Source organism: Takifugu flavidus, chromosome 6, assembly GCF_003711565.1.
Source record: "Takifugu flavidus isolate HTHZ2018 chromosome 6, ASM371156v2, whole genome shotgun sequence".
Taxonomy (NCBI): Eukaryota; Metazoa; Chordata; class Actinopteri; order Tetraodontiformes; family Tetraodontidae; genus Takifugu; species Takifugu flavidus.
Window position 1 is genome coordinate 6,211,377 of NC_079525.1, and position 11,663 is coordinate 6,223,039.

The following is an 11,663-nucleotide window of genomic DNA, read 5'->3' on the forward strand; positions in this document are numbered from 1 at the left end:
TCCGTCCATCTGGTTTTCTAATGTGGAGCTTCTCAGCAGGCTGAAGCGTTGGCTGATGGCTGGAGTTAAGCATGTGCAAATGCTCTGGCAGCCCATTTCCTTTGCTAGCTCATAACCTTTAATAAAAACCACAGCTGGCACTCGCCTCCATGTTTCCACAGCAGAGCTCCAGTGTTCTCAAACAGAGCCGAGAGTTGTCTTTCCTGCCCAATATTTTTTCTTTCGGTGGAAAGTTTACACAAGAGATCCCCAGAGCGTTCGCTTTTCCCAAATACCTGCAGGATGAAATCAAGCTCCCTTTTGGAAAATTGTAATTCTCCGTTTCTCTTTCGCGGCTCCGGGGCCCGGGGACTGGTCCAGCTCTCCGGGAGAGGGTCGGCTGTCAATGCGTGGGTGGCAGGAGTTGAGAAAGGTCTTAATTGAAGGGGATTTTCATGAAGCAATGAGGAATTCTGCTGAGAAATGCAGATTTAGACTTTAGATTTCAGACTTTCACCTACTACAAGAAAACATTAGCTTTATGCTAAATGTGACAATTGTGCTAGACATAAGGAATGCTCATTGGGGCTAACACAGGCTTCAGTTCAGGGCCGGGGGTGTCAGGGTCGTCTATTCCTGTTTTCTAAGTCACTTTTTCAGCTGGGAGCCCAACGCAAATCCCAGACAGTCAAGTCGCACCGTCACCCGACCCCGACAACCCCGATCAGAATGTGAGCAACAGTCAACTGGTTTCACCCCTGCCCGTTTCCTTTGAGGGCCCCTGCGGGGGGGGGGGGGGGGGGGGGGGGCACCCACTTCAGAAACAACACCTTTTCCTTTAGGAGTCAGACATAAACGCACAGAATGAACATCTGAAACATGAGCATGAAAAATAAGTAGCGTAGGCAGCCTGTTTTTCCTTCTAGTTCTACTTTCCCCTGTTTTTTTCCCCCCTGTATTTAATTTCTTTGGTGTTATTCTTTGTAAATCATATTAAGGTTGGCTTTTTGCATTCACCCAAGTCAGGAACTCTCAAGGCTGCTCTCCAAAAGCAGCCTCGCTGTCTGGAGGAGGTGGGAAACAGCTCGCTGGACTGTGATTAACATTAAGAAAACATCTTTATAGCGTCTTAACGCTCCCCGAAGACTCGCTCGCCATTGCCTAACTGCCGTCTCCTGCCAATCGGAGCCCAGTTCCTACGCGGACACATTGGTGACGCCGCCATGGTGATTGAATTCCTGACGAAAGTGGGGATATCGCCGTGGGTCAGCCGGAGGCCCCTTATCAATCAGACGAAGAAGGTGAGTGAAAACGTCTGTGGGGGAAAATAATAAACCGCTGCTTTTATTGGTTGTTGTTAGGAGCAAAAGAGTCCCTCTGCTGTCAGTCCTGTCATGCCTCATATGCAGCCCATAATGTATAACACACACACACACACACACACACACACACACACACACACACAACACACACACACACACCACACACACACACACACACACACACACACAGTGCCACTATTTCCATACATACAACAGATCTTTCATCAAAATGTCTTTTTGTCTGACAGAAACTAAAGTTAATTTCAGAAAGTATTCAGGCGGCACAAAAATGCCTGCAGACTTTTTTACGAGCCGTTCCGACGACGCACAAGTGGCGCCGACATTGTTCCATGCTCTCCGCAGCAATCATGAGCAGCACATGATTCCGGCTAATAGGAATCTGGCTTTTTTCATTAATAGTCAAGCTCTGAGATCATGGTCTAGACATAAGATGATTGAATTTTTTAGATTTTAGAGCGTCGCTGATAAACAGTAACAGGGTTTCCTGCTATGAAGGGTGAAAAACTAAGAGTCATCCACTGTCTCCAGGATGTTATGGTGCCAAATAAGGGTCATTTTGGGCAAATTTTGGCCCACAGGAGTCGGTTTTCATGCATTTCCTTCAGCTGCAGCGACTCATGTGAGTCAAAATCAAGGAAATTTTGTGGTGAACTGTGGTCGAGCTTTCAATGGGGGAGGGGGGTTAAATCAGAATGGAATTAACCAAGAGAGAAAAATAATTCTTGTTCTGGTTTGTTTGAAGCTCATTGTGTGACTGATTATCAATGTGATGACAAAGGGTTTTATTGACTTTTAATGTGCTGGAAGAAGCGAGTGATCATATTTACTGACAGGGAGGATGAAAGAGAAGACCGTGGGAGTGATGAGCAGAAGATGAAGCGATTCTCGGGGGGGAAGTTGAATTTCAATGTGAAGAATCCATCCGGCAGTCGTCCCGATCAGGACTGAAATCTTGTTCATTGCATTGAGTTAACATCAGAAAAAGGTGATAAATGTTGATCAACTCCAGATAAGATGTCCTGGAATGCTCAAAATCAGATCAAATAAAATCAATCTTTATTTATATAGCGGTCTATTGGGCTGGTAAGGTGTCACTAGCTCCTCCAGGTAGGATGGAGCTAGGCCTCTGAGGACCTTGTAGGTCAAAAGAAGGGTTTTAAAAGCCAATGAAGAGATGCCAGTACAGGAGTTATGTGATCTCTTTTGTCAGTACCTGTCAGAACTCTGGCTGCAGCATTTTGGATCAGCTGGAGGCTTCTTAAAGAGTTGTTTGGACACCCTGATAATAAAGAATTACAATAGTCCAGCCTGGAAAACATGTGTCGGATAAAAAGATCTAAACCGACCAGGACGTCCTGTGTGTGTGTGTGTGTGTGGTGTGTGTGTGTGTGTGTGTGTGTGTGTGTGTGTGTGTATGTCAGGAAAACACGTTTAACACATTTACTGGACAAAATGGTGGCAAATAATCAGCCAGCCAAAAAATGACTGAAAATCCTGCAAATTCATTTTTCATGCATCACTCTGGCTTTTCCAAGGCTCTCACCACAGCTGCCACCAGTCAGACGGCCCAAAACTATACTGGAAAATGGAACTGGTGGACAATAGACAGAGCTAAAAGAAGGATAAAAAGTGGAAATAAGTGGCAGCGTGAGGCCACCAGGGTGACAAGTTCTGCTTCATCATCCCCGCGCAGGTGCTTGTACAGGACCACCAACGCTGATCAGCTCAGCCTGCTTCCTCCCGGCGCGGCAAAACCTCCGTTCAGGACATTCTTGGTGGTTTCTGCTGCAGCAAAAACACCAGGTTTGTTTTTCACATCTCGGAGGATTTGGCCACAATTGCGGGTCGTTTGCTAACAGGATGCTGACAGTTCAAATGGGGACAGAAGAGAAAAGTGCCTGTGTTTGACATCTGCTGATGGCTCGGGGTCGTCTCTGACTGGACCCTAACCGGCACATCGTGATGTCATTGCACACACACACACACACACGCACACAGGTCTTCACAGGATGTTGCACAACTGTATCTTTGCTAATTTATCAACCTTTTTCAAGAGCACTGGCTCCGCAGAGCATTCAGACACACGCCACCTAGAATGATATCTCTGTAGTCTTCGGTGTCCTCTCCCCGGCCAACGCACACATTTCACGCCACACGCCACCTCGCCGCAGGCCACACATGCAACCGCATGCCGGGCTGAGAGGATCCAGAGCTGAAACACACAAAAACGCACACAAACACGGCAGATACTCAAATATCTCCATCACACAAGCCGGCACCTAAACACACACACCGCCGGCCAAGCTCAACACACACACACACACACACACACACACACACACACACACACACACACACACACACACACACACACACACACACACACATACTCTCTCTCTCTCTCTCTCTCTCTCTCTCTCTCTGAGGCCCTGCGCCGAGGACCAGGGGATTTCCAGCCTGATGCTCCACAGCTGCGGGACGGCAACCAGCGCGCCGCCAACCTGACAGAGCTGTGACCTCACCAAGAAGAGGAGGAACTGGAAAAACAAACTGCACACGATCAGAAGCAGATCCGGATCCAGATCCGGAAGAATGGTGGCGATGGTGACGAAATGCCTTCAGGTCAGTAAGACTGGGAACATCAGCGCATTACTCCCTGTGAGCGGAACACATTGGACCGTGGAAGTGTTCCTGGACGCGGCTCCGAGTCCTCCTCTCCAACTTTTCCTCCCACATGTCCGGAGCACCTGGATCTGACGCTGCTGGAAGTCTTCATCCCAGCGTCCACTTATCTCCCTGCCCTTCACAAACATCTCAGCGCCTCCCCTGCAAACGTTCCCAGGTCAATAAAGAGAAAATACTGGCTTTTGTGAAACGGTAGGAATCATTGGCGAGCGCGGCAGAAGCCCCGGCCAACCTTCAGATCTTCCGGTGGCTCCTTTTCTCCCGGTGGTTGTCATCATTTTATGTGGGTGAGTGACTTTTTTTACAGTTTAAGGTCCCTTTGCACTCAGTCCTTCAACCCCCATTTTGCATTTGCCATCTTTTATTCCATTCTCTCCCATCTCTGATGGCAGTTTTTGTCTTTAGCCTCTCATTGTGGCCCGACGGTCCGAGCAGGTTAATTACATGTCAGATCGAAGGCGAAAGTAGCAACTGACAAGCGGCCAGGTGCAGCTCAAATGCAGAGTTGCGAGTCGTCTACTTTCAAATTTATGACCATGAGAGGGATCTGGAACACCGAGGAGGAGAAAAGATAACAGCACAACAACCAAAATTAGAGTTAGGATCTCTAGGGATGAGGATGTATTTGTTGAAAACTGTCTTCTTCTTTTCCTCCATCACTCTTATCTTTCGGAGGCTTCACCCTGACACCCCCGCACACGTTCGGGCCTCAGTGTTTACACTCGGCCCCTCTCCTTCGCTCCTCGGCCCCTCTCCCAGCTTCATTCCTTCCTCCCAGCCTCTCACTTTTGCCCTCATTTTCTTCTCCCTGTAAAAACTTTGCAGAGAAAACATCCCACTCCCCTCGAGGTGGGATGCCCACGCCTTCCCTGCTGCACGCTCACAGAAAACTGCTAGTGTGACGCTTTCGGCATCGCGGCTCCATCTTGTGAACCTTTTCCTGAGAACGGATTTGTCCTAAATCCACAATCTTGGACTATCCCAGGCCGTGTCCTTTAAACTGACCTCTCTTTATTTAAAGGTGGACTCTAGTTGCTCGTGCGGCACACACACACACACACACACACACACACACACACACACACACACACACACACACACACACACACACACAGAGGCAGGGACAATGCTGCAGTCAGACCTCTGAATGACCCTAAAACTGTGCTTCAGTCCAGCCATCCTGCTGATACGCGGCTCTTTAGGTGATTCCGGCTCCTCCACCAGGACCAGGACTAACCCTGACCTGCTGGCACGTACATAAAGTAGAGAATAAAACCAGCTCCATGTAAATGCGGCCTGTGACATGAGGAAACAGCGATCTCATCCCTCAGATGCCACTTTGTTCTGCTACCAGGGGGTTTAAAGCTGCTAAACAGCCCGCCAGACAATGTTCACTGTCTAATGTAACGTATCCTGGCTCCATCAGCAGAGGCGGGGTTTGTATTGGACTAGAGACGCTCAGATTACATTGTAATTGTCAAAATTTTGAGTTTATTTGTTCTTCTATCATATTTTATTTATGTGTTTGGATTTGCTTGTGGGGGTATCTTCCCACGATCTCCCTGTGATGGAGCCAGTAGGAGGACGATTGAGGGAGCACAAGTGTCACCCATCACCTTTCACCCCCCCAACACACACACACACACACACACACACACACACATACACACAGATACACGCACGCACACACGCACGCACGCACACAGTAAACAGTAAAAGACCAATGCTTGTAAATCCCCCTGACACTGACAGGAAGCCAGTGGCTTCACACATTCATCTCTGAGTCAAGTCCTCCAAATCCACATCACCGCATCCACAGTCTGACTAAGGACGTCTTGACTGGAATTCGGAGTCATATTATAAAAAAATACGGAAGAATAATGACAGAACAACTTGAAAAACATTTCAAACGCCTACCCGGTGAACAGGCCGCCCAACACTTTCTACAAATGAAGGTTCTAAATTTGCTGCCACATGATAAATAAGTGTTTCACGATAAATTAACACTTTTTATTGATATGTCTTTTACACAACTATCACTTTTAACATTTGGATTAAAAAAATCAATGGATATTGACCCATGTTTCTGTCGTTGCATCCAGATGTGTCCGCTGGAGGTCAATCCATCACTCCTGTCAAGCTAATTGAGATTTGAGGATATTCCAGCTCCATGTTGTTCTAAAGTCCAGTGAGGAGACACTGGAATATTTACTGAGACAGACAGGTTCAGTGCTTCTTTTTGTCCGGTAGCTGAACTGGGACTAAGAGGGCAGAGGCCCAAAACCACTGGAAAATGGCTAAATCTCCTAAAACCTGCTGCTTCTGAAGGAGGAAATGGACACTTTACTGTACTTCTCTGACTCAACCGTTGAAATGTGACGTATCGAGACATTGGCTTCCACCCGTTCCCCTAAACCCGCAGATATGAAACGACCCATGAAAGGAAAATAATGAAACCAGCAAATGGGTGGAGAAGGTTGTGTGGGTGGAAAGAGGCATTTAAATCCAGAGGGGAGATTTTTCACAAACCAGGACAAAATCTGGAAGCAGAGACGAGGACGAGGGAAAGTCCCGAAAGGTGGAGATGAAGAGAACAGAAAGTTGGACGCAGTAAGTCAAAGCTCGGTCTTATTTTTGTTGGAGTAGAAAAAGGCCAGGAACAAAGAGTTCCAGACACTGTGAGCCTGCTTCAGATGGTTTTCTGAACTGATTTCTCTACCTGATCTGCATTATTCTGCTGCAGACAAGGAACAGGTGGGGAAAAGTGATCAGAACAACGATACATTCTGCTGTCAACAGGAAGTGGATCGGTTCTTCCTGTTTAATGGAGGTGGATGTCCTCTGCGAGTCTTCTGACTCAGCAACCGGAGCTGTTGATCTTCTCCGCAGCTCTGAAAGACAACACTGATGAGAAAGTTGCTCTGGTATCAGCAACAGACCACCCACCTCCGCCCGCCCGCCCGTTCTCAAGCAAACAGGTATTTTTAGCAGCTCGGAGGGAAATGAAGCCTGGACGTCCTCAATGATTCACTGTGGCCACATCTGTCCTGAACAAGATCGTCTCTGACCCTCAAACACAGAATCCAGCCTGGAGTTGCACCAAAATGATTGCACAGAGCAGGAAAACAGGCTAAAAAGGATGCAGCTTTCCAGAGAACATTCCCAATCTCAATCGTGTCGTTACTCTCAGAGTGTTTTAATAAACCTTTAATGGGTGACACAGTGGGTCAGAGGTCAGCACAGTCCCAGCACAGTCCCTTGTTCCTCTCCGACACGGGTCTTTCTGGATGTTTAGTGTATTCTTCAGAACCCGAACCCTCCTAACTAACCTCAATTATAAAACCACTTCACACACACACGCGCGCACGTCATGTGTTTTAGCGTGAACACCAGTACAAATTCATTAAACCCTGCAGCCTGCAGCCATGCAGGAACTATGACAAGAACTTGACCCTGTCTGGAATCTCGGGAAGCTCAACACGCATCGAGCCTGATTGGTGGCGATAAAATTTCTATGGAAACTAGTTACTGAGCCGCTGATTAACAAAGCTAAGCGGTTCCCCTCATGAAGGGGAGGGTTGGGGTGTGAATGTCCTCCAAACGGCAGCCTGGGTCTGGTTTATGCAGGTGACGGAGTGTGTGTTGTGGGACGGAGTGAGAAAAGATGGAAAAAAAGGGAAAATACACAGAATCGTGTCAGTTGGGCACGTGGGCATAAATGAGTCTTTGAAATGGAAGGAAAATTAACTGGATTAGTCATGATCATCATGTGGGTGCCCACTGTAAACACTCCAACACCACACACAAACATCACACACACACACACGCACACACACACACACACGGGCTGACAAAATCCTCTCATTACGCACCACCACACCATGATGTGTGTGTTTCCACACACCTTCTCAACAAATCCCGGCTGCAGACGAACTTCGCAGGTTACCATGACGAAGAGGCGATGAGTGAAAGTGTGAGAAGGTTGATTAAAGGAGGGGGGCAGAGAGAAAGAGAGGGATGGAGAGGGAGGAAAGGGGGGCATCTGTTTGTGGTTAGCGCTTCGGAGTGCGATGGATCGCCTGGCGGGGGGTTTCACTCACACGCACATCATGGCAGCCCTCAGTTCCCTAAAATATTCCCGACATGCACATCACAAGTAAATCTTCCATCGTGGTGCCGTAAGATAAGCCTCTGAATGCTGCATCTGTTAAATATTTAGCTGGTGTGGATGGTTGGAGGGGACTGGTGGAGGATTCTTTAAAGTTCAGCAGGAGTTCAGAGACAGATCAGCCTCCAATCTCTCCGTATTCCAAAGAAACATCAAATCGGGCCTCCAGATTACAGAATTCATAAGGGACTTTAGGATTAAAAAACAACCCGAAACTGTTTATTGAACTTAGTGAAACTGTAGAAAAACCATCCCAAGGTGTGTAATCCCTGCCGCTACTGGAGGAATATGATGTTTTAAACTTTTACTAGTTCCCATTTCAGGCCAGAACACCTGCAGATTTCCTGAAGGGGACCATAAACCAGCATCAGCAAAGAGAGACACCTGAAGCAGAGGCTGTGAGGCGATTCCCACCTGCGTGTGGTCCGACAACAAATGAAATCTGGGTTATACGAGCCGGGCAAACAGAATTAGAGAGGGAAGAGCTGCTGTAAAGGTTTTAGTGCGTCCGACCCTCATAAAAGGCTGTGAGAACTTTTGTCTCTGAGTATTTATAGCTGACCGGGAAAGAGGAAGGGCACCTCATGAACAGGCACGTGTTTTGACAGAAGTAATGATGTGGTTCCACGTTTGCCAGCTGGATTTCATCAATACAGCTCGATATAAATCGGAAGGATTCGATTCAAGGGGCTTTTTAAAACGGCAGTTATCTGTTTCTGATCAGATGGAACCAAACGAGGGGTGAAAGTGCAGATTTGGAGCGGGTTGGCATTCGCAGTTTAGCCTGATTCAAACCAGAACAAATCTGCCATTTGGTTTGGAGGGAGGGTCCAAACGTCCACGACCAGCCCAAAGTTTGGGTTCTTGTGCGTTACTTTGATATTTTTTAGCAACGTTTCACATCACCACCCAACCCAACAAGCTCATGAGGAACAAAAACAAATCCCAAACCAGTTTAACCACACCAGAGATTTCAGCTGGTGCCCGCCGCCGCCTCTATTTAAGCGTTCAGGGAGGCGTGGTCTAACGCCTGATTGGTCCATATTAGCAACAACCTGCTGTCAAGCCCCAATCAAGGTTCTGACCAGGTGAAGCGGGTCATTACCAGCCCACGGGGAGCGAATCTCATCAGAGGGAGAGAAAACTGCCTCTGTAGAGTTAAATAATGGCAGATAATACCAGGACTAACCCTCTGGTGTGTGTGTGTGCGTGTGTGTGTGTGTGTGTGTGTAAAAGAGAAATCACTGACATTGTTATTGCAGTTTTCCAGCTGTTCAAACACAGTGAAAAATGCTGTGATTGTTTTATTCACATTTCCAGGGTTTTATTTCACACCTCTTGTCTGACACACGTGCACATACACACGAAGGAGCCGCTGCATATTCAACCCTCAGTATCTAATAAGTCTTTCTGCGTGACTGATTGTTGATTTTTCTACTTTAGCTCGACTTCTGGAGCCGCAAAGTGATTCGAGTCTTGCAAAAATATTGTTTTATGCTCAGTCACTCGCCAGTGAAACCCCGGTCAACAGTGACTGTAACACCATGATGTCCAGCCGCCCATGAGCTGGGGGTAAGGGGTCGTTGTAGAGGGGCAGGAGGCCGTTAGTTCGGTTCTCACACCCAAAGACAACAATCAAATCACCGACTTTTGTAGTTCCCGTCTGACTTTTCTGTGTTCTCATTTACCTTCTTTACCTTTTACTCCTTTTCTCCTTATTTCATCTATAAAGGAGTCTCCCACCTGCAGCATGGGAACAGTTAGACGGGGTTGGGCTGCATTCCTGGACCAGAGGAACCAATCTGGCTCCGAACGGTGTTGATAAATGGCGCCGCCTCCGCCGCCCTCGCTCCTTTTTCTTTGTTTTTGAAGTTATGGATGACATCACCGCTCGGGTGCAGATCCTCAGTAGGATGAAGGTCAAGTTCCTGTTTACACATACACAAGAGCCGTGTCCTCGAGTGTCCTCCTGGACTCCTCGCATGTCTGTGTCATTTGTTTGAGCCCAGATCTGGCATGTTCGTCAAACCCTCACGAGTCAGGATCAGAGATTTTATCTTCGCCACCAGGACCAAACCTGGAGAACCAGACAAACTGGGATTGGGACAAGAATCTTTACAGTAGGCTCAGTGGATGATTTTTCCCATTTTTTTATGCTTCTACGTCTTCATTTCCACCTGCCAGCCTGAGCTCAGCTCCAAATCATTGCACCATATTTCATAGTTCTTCAATAGCTCTCAAAATGGTTGCTAATAGGGTGTCATTAGTAACAAATTAGTAATCAAGAAAGGCTCTGATTTAACCTCAGTGTTTCTACTCTCACCACAGGACAAGAAATCTAAAAAAAATGTGTTTTTTTTCCTAATTTATGGCAGGTTGAAGGCAAACAGGCTGCTCAGTCAGTGTTCCAGCTCTCAGAGAGAAAGGTCTGAAAGGCATTAGCAGACATGAGGTCATCCATTTGTGTGCTATATGTCATGCTGTGTTTGTAGTTGGGTGAGAGTGGGAGGACTTGGGCCAGACCAGAACATTGGCCAAGGAGCTCTGAATGAATATGGAACCATATGGAAAACATTTGGCAATCTGGTAATCTGAAACTCGATCTGGGGGTCAGCGTTTTAATAGTAACCTGGGCAGGGAACATCTCCTTGACCCCGTCGAGGTGGATGTAAACATACATCCGTGCACACACTCACACCAGAATGAACCAGAGGTGCATGTGGCAGCGATCTGGAACCCCAATTAGCTGAGGCTGGGGGTGGTGAAAGGAAGCAGGGGGGTGAAATTGGACCACGGTTTCTTCTGATTGAGGGGAAATGGGAAGCAGGCTGGAACTAAAGTTTCCCTTGAGGCCCTCTCACACACTCAGACTCACACACACGTACCTAAGCGTGGTCACTGTGATAAAATATCTCCACGCTGCAGCTCCGTGATTACGGCCTTTAGGGCCCTCAAGCGCAACATGGGTCTTGGATTCAGAGTCTGCGGGATGATTCACTGCCTAATCCAGCCTGGATTTCTCACACTTGGCTTTATTTCCCCTCTGGACCTTCTCTAAACACCCAGATGACAGGTCGCTAAATCACAAATCTTTGGCTTTTAATAGTAATTGAACAATAGTTAAACAGTTAAACAGTTTCCATGAACAGCAAACCTTGAGGGTGAGACGCTTGCGTTGGGGAAGTTCAGAGCCAGATTACAGAACCCATCCTGAAATATGCGTTATTGTTAAAGTTGTGACCAGGAGCTCGAAGACCCCAGTCTGTAACCTGAAGTGTCTTCCTCACCCAGTGGGAACACAGGGAAAGAAATGCCCAGTTTACATAGAGCCAGTGGACAGGTCAGCAGCAAGGGGGAATAATCTCGGTGTAGTGGGCTTCCCGGTGGGGGGACCCTCACGCACCTGCTCCTTTCTGCTCAAATGTGCCCTTAATGTCTCAGAAAATCACTGATTTTTGTCCACACAGACAGCTTTTAGAAAAGAGCTC

The 11,663-nt window shown here is 47.4% G+C and overlaps 1 long non-coding RNA gene across 1 annotated transcript; it reads left to right on the plus strand.

The window, feature by feature from the left end:
* Positions 1–3,702: 3,702 nt before the first annotated feature.
* On the plus strand, positions 3,703–8,709 carry LOC130526931 (uncharacterized). Its single transcript, XR_008950896.1, has 2 exons — positions 3,703–4,294; positions 6,110–8,709. It is a non-coding gene; the product is annotated as an uncharacterized LOC130526931 (long non-coding RNA).
* The last annotated feature ends 2,954 nt before the right edge of the window (positions 8,710–11,663 follow it).